At 32.8% G+C, this 14,530-nt stretch overlaps 1 pseudogene; it reads left to right on the top strand.

The window, feature by feature from the left end:
• Positions 1-8,585: 8,585 nt before the first annotated feature.
• On the top strand, positions 8,586-14,209 carry LOC129514470 (10 kDa heat shock protein, mitochondrial-like; annotated as a pseudogene).
• The last annotated feature ends 321 nt before the right edge of the window (positions 14,210-14,530 follow it).

Raw genomic sequence — 14,530 nt, 5'->3', positions numbered from 1 at the left:
CATTTACATGTTCATACAGTTCCATCACAGAAGTGTTCATATGTATGACATACTTCAAAAACTATAAATGATGCCTTAGCTACTTATTCATATGAAAACGATGATTAAGCCACATTTGTAATTTATCCTTCCCTTTACATAAAATATTGCCTTTGGATCTAGTGGCATTTCATGAACTTCCTAAAGGAATGCTAGATTTCTGTCAGTCACATGAAAAATAAATGGTTTTTGTTTTCATTATTTTGCTTGCTTTTTGTTTCATTGGGATTTTCATTTCAGAGGCAAAAATCTATAACGAGATTAGAAATGAAGGTGGTCAGCTGCTATGTTCAGCTGTCTCAACTCTTTTATCTTCCTATTTGCAGTCCTTTATTTTTCCTTCTCTTCCCTTCTTAAACTCAATTTTAAATTGCTACAGGATTACTCTGTTCTATCATTGCTCCACTTATGGGATGAAGTTGAAGTTTTTTGAGCAAAATGTCAAATCAATGTTATTGTCCTAGTCCTCAAAATAAAAGCAACACTGAAATATAAATTTAAATCTAGTAAAAGCAAAGTTGATTTCTGAAAACAAAAAGCAGAGATGCTTATCTCTTTCCATGATTTCCTAAAATACTGGTATCTATTTAATGGTACACTTTTTTCTTTCTTTTTTAAGCCAGACACGCTTTATAAGTAACTTATTTAAAAAAAAATATTTAACATATAGATTTTCAACTAACATTTCTGTTTATATTTACTGTTCTCAAATACATAAAAAATAAAAATGCAGCAAAATAGATAGTACTGCTAACATATTTAATAACAAACATTAACAATCTGTGCAGATCTTTATTTCTGCCAACTCCGGTTTATCCTGCATCTCTCCTTTTGATGGATGTTATTCATGCCTGTTGATTTCTGGTAACAAATGGCTTTTTAATTTTTGTATACTCCACCTCTCCACTGGCAGGATAGATGATATGGGTGAATGTTATTCTAAAGAATTGTGCACCCTCTTTTGAATCCTGAATAGTAAACACAGTAAGAACATAGATTCCATTTTCATCTTCAATGATATTATGGTTACTAATATTTTTTGGTTCTTCATATGGTTGACTTCTCTGATTTACACAATAGTGTCAACACAGCTTAAAGATTAAGACTCCAATGCTCTACAGACTGAGCTATCCAGGCTTTATGTCCCAAGTTAATCACAAGCAATTAAAGGACAAACTTCTCCACTTATTTTTTTAAACGTTTATTTATTCATTTGAGAGACAGGGGGTTGGGGAGGAGTAGAGGGAGAAGGAGATAATCTCAAGCAGACTCCACATGGACTGTGGAGTTGGACACAGGGCTCAGTGTTACAAAGCTGAGGTCATTACCTAAGCTGAAATCAAGAGTTGGATACCTAACGGACTAAGCCATCCAGATGCCCCTCTGTACTTACTTTGTAGGATGACAATAGTGTTACTTAAATGTCACCATGTTTTCAAAACTAAATTTGGGGACCAATCTGAAGTAATGGCTGCTTAAAATTAATTCTAAATTTACAGTTTCCTTAATACTTAAAGTAGTATTTTATATAACCAATAAAAAAGCGAGTTTTATGTGTATTTTCCAAGCTTACTGTAATTGTTTTCCATAATGTTTCAAGTAATAATGAGGTTTGATTTAATTAAAATCATTTTGACTAAATTCATCAGATATTCGTTGAATATAAAACATGTTCAGTGCTAAACAGGTATGATATAGGATTTAAAACAGATGAGATGTAAATGTCAAAAAAGCTCCTATGGCTTGGAAGCAGGCAGAGCAGTAGGACATAAATATAATGTATAATAAAGACTAAATAAGTGAAAGGCAAAAGTTGACACAACTACTTAAAAGAGCAGGGTTATACCATCTTTGCACAATTTGAAAAAAATAACAAATGTGTATATGAATGATTCACTTATTCTTTGACCTTTTGTAATATTTTTAGAAATTCTCTTTAGTAATTCACCTTGGCAACACTTAACTTCATAATAAAGAAAAAATTCCGTGAAAAGGAAAATTATTAAACATAATAGAACTAACTTCCATGTTTCTCTGGTCTTTCAGACCGACAATGACCATTACTAAAATCGTATTTCTATTTTACATCCACCTCTATGTGTTTTCATATTTCCATGTCTATCTTCAAACTTATTTTCATAAATGCTACTCTTTATTTAGATCTATGTCTATGTCTCTGAAGAATTACCTATTGTTTGTTTTTCTTAATTAAGATGTAATTTACTGTGGTTGACTTTATATACTTAGTGCCCAAAAAAGTGTCCATAGCGTCTGGTAAATATATAATAAAGGAATGAAATAGTAACTGTAAAGTGATTTTTAATCTTTCTTCACTCATATCATTAATGTACCTTCTTCAGCCAAAAGTAGTATGATCCACTCGTCTCTGAAACTAGAATATCTAAGTGTATTCATCTCAGAAATAGATACTTGTGTATCCCCGGTGGCTCAATGGTTTAGTGCCTGCCTTCGGCCCAGGACATGATCCTGGAGTCCTGGTATCGAGTCCCACATTGGGATCCCTGCAGGAAGCCTGCTTCTCCCTCTGCCTGTGTCTCTGCCTCTCTCTCTCTCTATCATAAAGAAAGAAAGAAAGAAAGAAAGAAAGAAAGAAGAAAGAAAGAAAGAAAGAAAGAAAGAAAGAAGAAAGAAAGAAAGAAAGAAAGAAAGAAGAAAGAAAGAAACAGATACTTAGTAAAGATTTATTTGGATGCTTTAAACTTATGCTTTATATAGTCCCAAAATAAAAACTGTTATCACAAGACAACCATAATGTCAAATAGCAAAGAGACGTCTATCCTTTTACAAATGCCAATCATTTTGCATACCTTCACAAATCCTCTCACAATTGATATCCCACATAACACGAAAATGAAGGGTTGATAAAACTTTAATAAATTTAAATAATTTTAAGAGCAAAAATAAGTACCTGCTATTTCTAAGGAAAGTTTTTGTCTGTGTTTTTGCTTTTAAAGATTTCCAGCTGCAGCTCAGTTCAAAAGTGTGTTTGGAAAGATACCACCAGGTATTAAAACACATGTCAGGATTTCTGGGATGAAAAAGCATTGGTCATATATGAAAAGAAAAAGATATGATGTATTTATCTAGTATCTGACTCACATGAAATACAAGCCACATATAACTATGTATGATCCACTTCTGTTCTCGTTGTGCCTTGTTTAGTATGATTACTTAAAGAAAATTTCATTGAAGGAAGCTAATGTTAAGGTTGAGAACACATTATTAGAATTTTATCTGAAGAAAACAGCATCTCACTGGGGGATTCAGGACTGTGAAAAATGATCTCTTAAAGCATAATATTTTTCTACACAGGCTTGAAAGAACTTCTGATTTTTCTAGGAATTTCAAAGATTCCTGGCATTTAGCAGATATAATGCAGTTTTATTTAAAGTTAAAGCTAAGAAATACTTTGGTACTTCCACCAATTTTGAAACTTAAAGGTCTGTGTCTATTTGTATGCTATTGAGTTTGATAGATTCTGAAGCTATGCCTCGGTTGCAAGCAGAGGACATGATGGAGTGTTATTTCAGCATTTTAAATGCATGAGTGTACATAAATTTCTCTAGCTTCGTACAAGATTAATACAATTCTTTCTTTTCAACATGGAGCATAGACTTGCTCCAATCATTTAGCCTTGGTTGAAAAGAGGGAGGTTAAGTTAGTTCAGTGCCTACTGAAGAAGGTACTCAAAAGTATTAATAGTTATCATCAGAAAGCCCACCTAAATAAGCATTTCCATCATCTTGGCTAACCCATGATTACACAGTTAGGTTGCCTTGAAACTCATTGCTGATAAGTGCTTTTGGAATGGTCATTGTTATTTTCATAGAATCCATATACTTTTGATAGCAATGACTTTCACACCCCAAAACATGCCCTGTTTTGAGAGACACATCAAGTATTTATCTTATTAGCCTACTTTAAGTTCATCTAGCAATAACTAGATGTGAGTTTGGCAATAGTGAGTCTACAGAGGGAACAGAGTGATAGCACAAGTCATAGTAGGTAGTTAGAGGTAGAGCTTATCAAGGACTAAATATTGCATTTGTATCTAAGTAGTTATTAGAGTTAAGCCACAGAGAACAGAGCCTGCATGCCCAACTCAAATGTCCAAGCATTTGTTCCTGTTTTATGCATTTTCTGTTCTAGTTTGGTTTTGCTTACCTTTACTGGCAAGAAGTTGTTCATATCCTTTTGTATTTTTCTAAGTTCCATAGTGATGTCACCTCTCTTATTCCTGATTTTAGCAATTTAGAGTCTCTTCTGTGTACTTGCACAATCTACCTCAGGATTGTCAATTTATTGATTTTTATAGATTCAGTTTTTTATTTATTTCAATCGCTTTTCTTGTTTTATTTCATTTATTTCTCCTCTATTACTTTCTTCCTTATGTTTCCTTTGAGTTTAGTTTGCTCTTCTTTTTCTATTTTCTTAGTTTAGAAGGTGAAGTTACTGATTTGAGACCTTTAATCTTTTTAATATAATGTTTAGAGCTATAAATTCTTTGCAAGGCAAATTCTCCTTATATCATCAGTTTTAGTATGTTGTGTTTTCCTCTTGGTTTCCTTCAAAATATTTTCTTATTTTCCTTATGACTTCTTCTATGGTCCATTAGTTACTTAGATGTGTATTTATTTTCCACATATATGTGCATTTCCCAAATATCTCTCTGTTACTAGTTTCTAATGTATTTCCATTTTGGTCAGAGGATATATTTTGCAAAATAGAATCTGTTTAGGTTTATTTATACTTCTTTTAAGTTCTACCATATGGTCTATATTGGAGAATGTTCAATTGGCACTTGTGAGGAATGGGGGTTTTGCTGCTTTGAGTGGTGAATTCTACAGATGTCTTTTATGTCTTAATGGTTTATAGTGTTAAGGCATTTTCTTCTTTGTTAATCTTCAGCCACATTGTCCTTTCCATTATTGGAAGTGGTGTATTGATGTCTCCAATGATAATTATTGATTTCTGTGTTTCTTTTTTTCAGTTCTGTCAGTTTTTGCTTTCTGCATTTGAGACTCTGTTTTTAGATGCATATTTGTTTATAATTGTAACTTCTTGATGATTGACACATATAATTATGAAATACACTTCTTTATCTCTAGCAAAACTTTTGTTTTAAAATCTATCTTGTGGGGTTGATAGAGAGATAGAAACACAATCTTTTCAATCATGATTGACTGACATAAAGTCTGCTTCATGGGGCTGAGTGGATGAGGAAAGCAGACAGCCTGTCCTCACAAACTAAAATGTAGTCTCATACTGAAAGCTGAAAAGGGAATATGAGCCCCATCTTCCGGGCCATTTCTTCCCCAAATAAAGCCCTGAGGTAGAGCTGGAGAAGGCCAATTAAACTCTTTACTCTCCCATTCTGTAAATTCCTCCCCCACCCCTTTTAGATAAGTTTTATGTTTATAGCAAAATTGAATGGAAAGTATAGAGTTTCCATCTACTGCTAGACGCATACACTCACAGTATTTTCAACATCAATATCCCCCAGAAGAGTGGTACGCATATTTGTTATAAATGATGAACCTACATTGACACTATTATCACATGAAGTCCACAGCTTACATTAGGGTTCATTCGGTGTTATATAGTCTCTCAGTTTGGACAAAGGTATAATGATATGTATGTAACCACTATTATAATACCATACAGAGTAGTTTTATTGCCCTAACTATCCTCTACAGTCCATTTTTTCATCGTCCCTATCCTTAACACTTGGCAACAACAGATCTTTTTACTATCTCCATCATTTTGACTTTCCAGAATGTAAATGTAGTTGGAATCACACAATACATTGCCTTTCAGACTGGCTTCTTTCACTACTACTCTGCATTTAAGGTCCCTCCATGTCTTCTCATGGCTTGATAGCTTAATTCTTATTTTGTGTCATTTGTTATTTATTTATTTTTTTGTTTAACAAGAAAATGAAAAAAATGTTTAAATGTACATTTAAATATTATCAGCAAAAATATATTTCTGTAGGGCATGGTTTTGCTGTTTTGAAAAAATATTCTATGTTGCCCTAATTTAGCAAGATTTTCTAACAGCTATGCTTATACTTCCAACTATAAGAAAAGTCTTAGACTTTTAATGCATCACCTATGGATCCACTGGCTTCATGTCATTCAGTCAGGTTCTTGCAGAAAATTTCAGTAAATTGCTCTCTTATCAATGCGAAAATTGTTTCCTGGTTAAGTACTTAGAGAATCAATAACATTTTTTAAACATTGAAGTACTATAACAAATACAAGTAAAGTAAATAACATTTTTTAAACATCCAGTACTATAGACTATAAATTGTAACTCATAAATGTTTAAAGTAATAATTATACATATATACACATATACAAATATATAAAATCTGACATATATATCTGACAAATATATAGAATAGTGACATATTATATACTAATTCAGTTCACTACATACTATTATTGTGATTTTAATAATGACCTTGATTGCTAAAACTGTGAATTTTATTATAGGATAGAAGAAATAGCATTACATCAACTGCTTAAAACAAAGCAAATATATACTAGTTACTTTTTATCTGCATATCTTTCATGATGCTAAATACTATTGCTTCTGTATTAAAAATAAGTTTTCTTCTTTTGCATCTACTATTTTTTTGATAATGCACTTTTTAGTGGTAAGTAGTAAATGTGCATAACTATCTTGATAGACCATTAATAACCCTCAAACATGGTAAAATCATAACTTAAAATTATCACTTCTCTACCTTCCTCTTTTTTACCCAGAACACTTAGAAAATACCTGATTGCTATAAAAAGTTTTCAGGGAATCAAATATATTTTCTATGATAAAGTTTAAAAGCACTACAAATTAAATATGACCCATATAACTAATATATACTAAATTAATAGTTATTGGCACATTTTAATCTGTTTTTTTATTCCTTAAACTTGAGTTTGGAGTAATCAATTTTAAGTTCCCTCTGAGCAAATAAAAACAATCTTGGGAATCAAATAATAAATGATATTAAGTAGGGAATCCCTGGGTGGCTCAGCAGTTTCGCACCTGCCTTTGGCCCGGGGTGCAGTCCTGGAGTCCCGGAATCGAGTCCTGAGTCGGGCTCCTGGCATGGAGCCTGCTTCTCACTCTGCCTGTGTCTCTGTCCCTCTCTCTCTCTATGTCTATCATAAATAAATAAAAATAAATCTTAAAAAAAAGAATTAAAAAATAAATGATCTTAAGTAGCCAAAACATGTCATAAGATTATTTTTTGCAGCCTTATTTTTTTGTTATTATAATAAAGTCTAGTCTGTTATGTGCTAGTAAAACTACACCGACAACCAGAAGAGCAATAATTATTCTACATTTTTGTGTTTCTTTACTAACTGTTTTGTCTAATTTTAGCTATGTTGTATAGCTTTTCCAATGCTGTATAACTTACTCTGAACACTCAAAATATCTTTGTAAATTTTCATACCAACGAAAAAAAGAGATAGTCATGAAATTCCAGTAATATACATTGGGATGATGTGGTATTTGAGTTTCCATTTTTTTTTTGAGTTTCCATTTATTGCTAAGAACATCTCCATGAATATAAAATAACACTCTTCCCACCCCCCACACCCAGAATGCACTTTCAAGTGAGCCTTATGAAGAGGAATAATAGCCTTGATTTTCCAACTTCATACAGTAGTAAGGATATGCAAGGATAAATAGGCAATATAATCTTCCATCTAGGGTAGCACAGAAGAGTGGAAGAGATAGACATGAACAATTATGACAATGAAATAACTGAAGTAGGACATTACTAGCTACAGAGCACCATGCAAACACAAAGAATCACCTCAATATCACTAAGTGACAGTATTAGATCAAAAGTTATACTTGAGTAGTTTTCATAAATGAGTAGAACTGGGATCCCTGGGTGGCGCAGTGGTTTAGCGCCTGCCTTTGGCCCAGGGCGCGATCCTGGAGACCCGGGATCGAATCCCACGTCGGGCTCCCGGTGCATGGAGCCTGCTTCTCCCTCTGCCTATGTCTCTGCCTCTCTCTCTCTCTCTCTCTCTCTCATGTGACTATCATAAATAAATAAAAATCAAAAAAAAAATGAGTAGAACTTTTCCAGGAAGGTAGTTACTTCAAAAGGAGACTGCAAAATACATGTTCTCAATCAAAGCCCAAATCATCAGTTTTATAAGAAGACAAATACTAAAGAATGTCAGAAAGTTTTTGTAAATACGTCATTTTACTGCAGAAAGTAGTTGGTTGTGTGACTCATGTAAGAATGGGAAAAATTCAGGTTCTACAAAGAGCTCCCAAAATAAAAGGCAAACTTATGACTGAATCCAATACGAAAAAAAAAAAAAAAAAGAAGCAATAAAAAAAAAAAAGAAGCAATAAAAAAAAAAAAACAACCTCACTATTAACTTATGAACTCTGCATTTTCATAGATTTGTACTTCAGGATATAAAATAAGACAAGAGATTCTAATCACAAATTTTGAGCTGCAGCATAAAGAAAGAAATGGTAACAGATAATATATGAAAAAAGAACTAGGAGCAGATGAACAAGGTGGTAGTGTCCAGAATCAGAGAGTAAGTACAACCAACATGATATCCTAGAAGAAGGTCCAGTTTGGGCCTTGCAGTCAAGGTGAACAGTTAAGAGCAATTAAACAAATGTCAGAACTCACAATTATGTGCCAATATAAAGTCTCAGAACTGAAGATAATTTGGTGATGTCTCAGGTGATAGTCTCGGTAATCTCAGCAATTAGTGACAAGGTACTGTCTTTAAATAAATTTTGGTAAGAACTGAGTATAACATCCTAAAAATACATCATATCTGAGATCTTTCCTGACCACTTGGCCTCATTTAGCCATCAAACTCCTTGCTACCACATCATCCCATCATAATCCCCTATATAACATTTAGTGTTATGTCATGTGTTTTAACTGCTTTATGTACACATGAGTAACTATATCTAGTGCACTAGGCTAATATTCAATAAATAAATAATAACAGAGGTGTTCCAGTCGCTTGCAGCCAGCCCTTGTTCTCTTTGGGCCAGTATCTCTTCAGATCATATGCTTATATAAACAGAATTTGGAGAATTAATATAAATTATATATATGGATATTCATCTGTGTATATATTTGCATATTTAAAATAAATTGACCTGACAATCAGAGATTCCAATAAACAAAACCTTAAACTTTCAATATAGAGTATTATGAATGATTATTTCCTATTAAATATTTCCTTCTATCTTTCTATGATTAAAAAAAAAATGGACTATTTCTTGGGTATGCTCCCTGGTCTTTTCACACTTTTGTAAAGAGAATCTGTAACTTAAGTACTTTTGTAATGAAATTACAGCTGAAAAACCAGGATATTCTGGCCACCTCTTGCCAGCCAGCATCTTCTCTAATCAGTTCATGTGTCCATATTGATTGGATGGTGAACTAATTCTGATCTGATCAGTGCCATTGCCAAGGCAGTTGTCAAGTTTTTTCAATATCTTTCCTGGCTCTAATGGGCATTAAAATATGTGATACTACTGTTCATTTTGTTTCATTTCAAATATTAACAATCGAGTTTACTTATGTTAACAACATTTACATTCCCCAATCATTTTAACAAAGTGACTTAGAGTACATTCTTTATATAAGACCTAAAGTCTTGTAGTGTTTATTTTATTTCTTTGTTATAGTTTAATTCACAGGGGGAGTATTGAGAAATATAGGGGCAACATTTTTAAGAAATGGAAAAATACATTATTGGGTTATAACTAAAGCTTTAATGTTTACCCATAAAAATACACATATTCAAAATATTATTTTATATTCAGGTATTCATATTTCTAATCATGTATATATCTCTAATCATATATATGCATACTTCTAATAATATATATATATATATATAACACATTGGTAAAAATTAAAATGATTTTAGTGTTTTTTAAAAATATTTTTTCCTTTCATTAATTAAGCGAAGACGACTTAAAATTTCATTCGCATTTTCTATTCTCTAATGTAAGAGCTTGTCTTTTACATACATTGATTGGCAAGAAAGATTCTTTGTTGTTATTATTTTTTTCTTTACATATTATATCAACCAATATATTCCCTGTTAAAAGTTGACAATTATAAACATATTTGGATAGTATGTGAAGTTTGATGTATATTCATGAAATTTTGTAATTCTATAAACTCAAGCATAAATTCTACCTCATAATATTAACTTCTATATTATAAAATTATGACTGTATGTGTTTTTCAATACATTTAGTATCTGAATTATAATAAAATGCTCTTTATGAAGAGAAATCAAATGTGCACTCCATATATGTATGAATTTGTTTATTTATTATAACAGTTTGAAAGAAAAAAATGAATCTCTTTCCCTCTTGATTTTAAAGACAACATTTCAAAGTTCCCAAGGAAAATTATAACAGCCAAATTAGGTGAACTAATGACTTGAAATTTATCTATTTAAAACATCAAAAAATGTCATTTAATGTTTCTCAACAAAACATGTTCTGAACTGTACTTTCGAAGCCATTAATTTATATATGTCAGTAAATGACTTTCTCATTGGTTTTATCTGAAAACAATCCTTGTCCTACAAAGTACTCCATTCTTTCCTACTAAGGGCAATTACATCAATGTAAGTAAGGTCTTTGTTGCTTAAGAACTCAAATACTTTTGCTATTCAGTCAGCCAATGTGATCATAATTTCCATGTCATGAAGTCACTGGGAATTATAACAGTAAGTTTTCTAAATTACAAATATTGGAAAAGAACATGGTCAAGAAAAGGAAACTATAATAGTCCTGATTTCTCCCCATGCCATCAGAACGAATCCCTTCCCTTACAAATCTTTAAGAATCCTATTCTTTCTTGATCCAAAACCTTCAACTTATCAACTCTTGATAAGTTGTGTAAAATAGCATCCTTAATAGCAAATGTCCTAGGACACTGCTTTCCAGAAGGACTTTTGGAATAGTAGTTGTATATTTTTAGCATTTCTCACATGCTACAAATTCTGGAAGTGAGACAGATGATTTTCAATGGAAGCCAACCCCAGGATGATTTAGATATTGGAATTAGCAGACAAAATCTTAGAAGTAATTTATTTTTTTTTTGTCTAAACAGTTAAAAAGAAAATATGGCTGTGGAACTGATGGGGAATCTTAGAGTGATAAGGAAAAAATGAACACATGAACATTCTAGGGCAGTCCGGGTGGCTCAGCAGTTTAGCTCCACCTTCAGCCCCAGGCCTGGTCCTGGAGACCCGGGATGGAGTCCCATGTCGGGTTCCTTGCATGGAGCCTGCTTTTTCCTCTGTCTGTGTCTCTGCCTCTCTCTGTGTGTGTCTCTCATGAATAAATAAATAAAATCTTTTAAAACAGAAAACTGATATTTACAATATCTGAGCTGTAAAATTCACTGAAAGGGCTTAAGATCAGACAAATAATGGCAAAAGATAGGATCAGTGAACATGAAGGTTGGCCAATGGATGTTATTTGACTTTTGGGGAAAAAAGAGAAAAAAAATAGAAGATTGAAAAGAAAAATGAGGAAAGCCTCCATGAACAATAGAAGTCGAGAAAAGAGATAAGAGGTCAAAATTTTTGAAGAATCAAGATTAAAAATTTCCCAAAATTGGTGAAAACCATAAGCTACCTAACAAAAGTTCAAGAACATATCTCAAAAGAAAGCTACTCTTAGACATAAAATAATGAAAGAAAATATTATAACTATATCACAATAGTTAGAGTAGACATTTTATATATACATATATATGCATATTATATGTATGTAAGGTGGAAAAGCAGAAACTATTGTTATGAGTTTTTTCTACTTTATATAAAATATTATAATAAAAACTGTAATTGGACTAAGAATTGGTACTAAGAATGCATAATACACCCCTAAAACAATCACTAAAAATTAAAATTAATTAAAAAGTTAATGCCAACAGTCATACCTAAAAAAGTCAACAGAAAATTAAGATGCAGTGCTAAAATTTATTCAAATAGCAAAGTTCTCAACATTCTTTGTCCCTGTGAGGACCTCTAGTCCATCGGGCCTACCCATTACTCACTGCTCATCTCCTTCCTACTATATCCATAGTCCTCCTTTCTATCTGGGATTCCAAGGCTTCTGAAATTAAATCATTCCTTTTCATACATCTTCAACTCCCTTGCCCCTCCCCCTTACATTTACCTTGAAAGTTACCTCCATTTACTCAATGTCTGTATTTGAGGAGTTCAAAGTGGAATGTTAACCATTCTACCTTATCTCACTATAAATTTATCGCCAGAATTTCTCAGTGTGGGTGAACGGGCCTACTAATTTTCTCTAGTCAAAACACTCTCCATAACAGCCTCTTTTTTTTCATATTCACAGATGATGTCCTTGATATATTTCACTAGGGAAAGAGAAGCAACCAAAGGGAATGGTTTATCTTGCCAATGGTTCATCTTAATGGTTCATTAAATCTCCCACTCTGCCTGAGACTCACATACTTTGTCTTTCCTCTTGTTAAAATGGAATAACTGTCCTGCATATATAAGGTTAAGTACTGCACTTTTGCAATGGATTTCAATTATCATCTATAAGAAAAAATTACTCCAGAAATGAGCCACAATTTTTCCTTTATCATTTGTTAGAACATTCAAATCAGCATATAAAGATGCTATATCTCAATAGTATATTAAAACACTCCCTTGACCTGACATCTCCCTCCATATACTGTCCCAGTGCTCTGCTCTCTCTGTGTAAGTATGTCTTGATGGAGCTGCGTTTACCCTTGATGCACATTTCATCCCATTTTCTCCTAAACTGGATCAAGTCAAGTTTGCCTTCTCCCACCTTTACCCTCCCCTGCAACTCTACCAGTTGCCACATCCAATGGGAAATTTGCTGTCTTCATCTCAATTAAATCCATTAGCAGAATTTGAAGGAGGTAGAGTCTCTTCATTTTTTAAATTAACACATTTGTTTTTTCACTTGAATTATCCCTCTCTCCTCTCCTTGACCACTCCTCATATTCCTTCTATAGTAAATTTATTTCTAAATGTAAATATCAGCACCTAAGGAGTGCTTAGATCACATAGTATGGTACAGTACATTAATAATTAAATTAAATAAACAGGTAATGAATATTATGGATTTAAATCAAGCTGAGACTGAAATTATACAATTTTATTTGAGGTCTCAGAATTCTCATTTAAATAAATAAGATTGTCCTTCTTTTACCAGGACACAGAAAGAATGAGCAAAGTCTCTAAACCTGAGGGACCTTTCAAAATTCTTATAGAATATAAGAAAAAAAGTAATGATCCTATCATTGGTAAGAATTTTGGGGACAAAAAAAAAACAAAAAACAAATGCAGCATGAGGTGTTTTCAATAAACTATACAAAGGGGTGTGTGTGTGTGTGTGTGTGTGTGTGTGTGTGTGAATTTTTCTGGGTACAATAAATGGCTATGTGGATTTATATGTGTTTTGTAGTCAAGAAAATAAGATAGGAGGAGCTTATTTAATTATAGGAGCAGATTCATAATTACTTCTCATAATTCATGAATCTATTTTCTGTGTCTTTGAAGTAACAGTAAAATAGAAAAGAAATTGGATTTTATAATTTGCATATTTTACAATCAGCATCAGGGAATTGCATTTACCTTTTATAAATTACTTCATGTCATAATACCTTTTAAAATTTTCACTAGACAAGATGGACCTTGTGGGGGGACATAGCTCCAGTGCAAAGTTCAAACTGTGGTTTCCGGAGTCATAGTAGGACAGATGTTTAGAAAGTTTCTTCCCATCTTTCATGGAGTTTTAGTTTAAAGGAATGCAGCCAAACTGTAACCAAAGGAGGCATTATGCTTCCAGAAAAATCTCAAGCAAAGGTACTGTGGGCAACAGGAGTAGCTGTTGGATGGGGCTCTACAGGAAAGTGGGAGAGAAATCAACAGTTAGTCTGAGAGTTGGAGATAAAGTTCCCCCAGAATATGGAAGCACCAAATGAGTTCTAGATGGCAAAGACTACTTCTTATTTAGAGATGGTGACATTCTTGGAAAGTATGTAAATGGAAATAAATCATTATTGAAATGGCATCACAGGAAGCTGCCCATTTCAGTGAATATGTAAAATATTTCATCATGTAAATAGTATCCATGTATTTCTTTTATAATAAACTAATGGTATCCAAAAAATAAAAATAATGAAATAAAATAAAATTTTCACTAGACATCATACAACATTTTTAATAAAGGTCTCTGTTTCTTGTCAGTACTTTTTTTAAGGCTCCAAAGTCTTTTTTTTTAAATAGAACTTTAACATCATTACTAAGAGTAAATTTTTAGGGCAGCCCTGGTGGGTCAGCAGTTTAGTGCTGCATTCAGCCCAAGGGTGATCCTGGAGACCCAGGATCGAGTCCCACGTTGGGCAGGCTCCCTGCATGGAGCCTGC

Source organism: Nyctereutes procyonoides, unplaced genomic scaffold (genome assembly GCF_905146905.1).
Source record: "Nyctereutes procyonoides isolate TBG_1078 unplaced genomic scaffold, NYPRO_anot_genome, whole genome shotgun sequence".
In the NCBI taxonomy this organism is placed as follows: Eukaryota; Metazoa; Chordata; class Mammalia; order Carnivora; family Canidae; genus Nyctereutes; species Nyctereutes procyonoides.
Note: the sequence above shows the minus strand (reverse complement) of the source record. Positions and strands in the feature narration are given on the sequence as shown.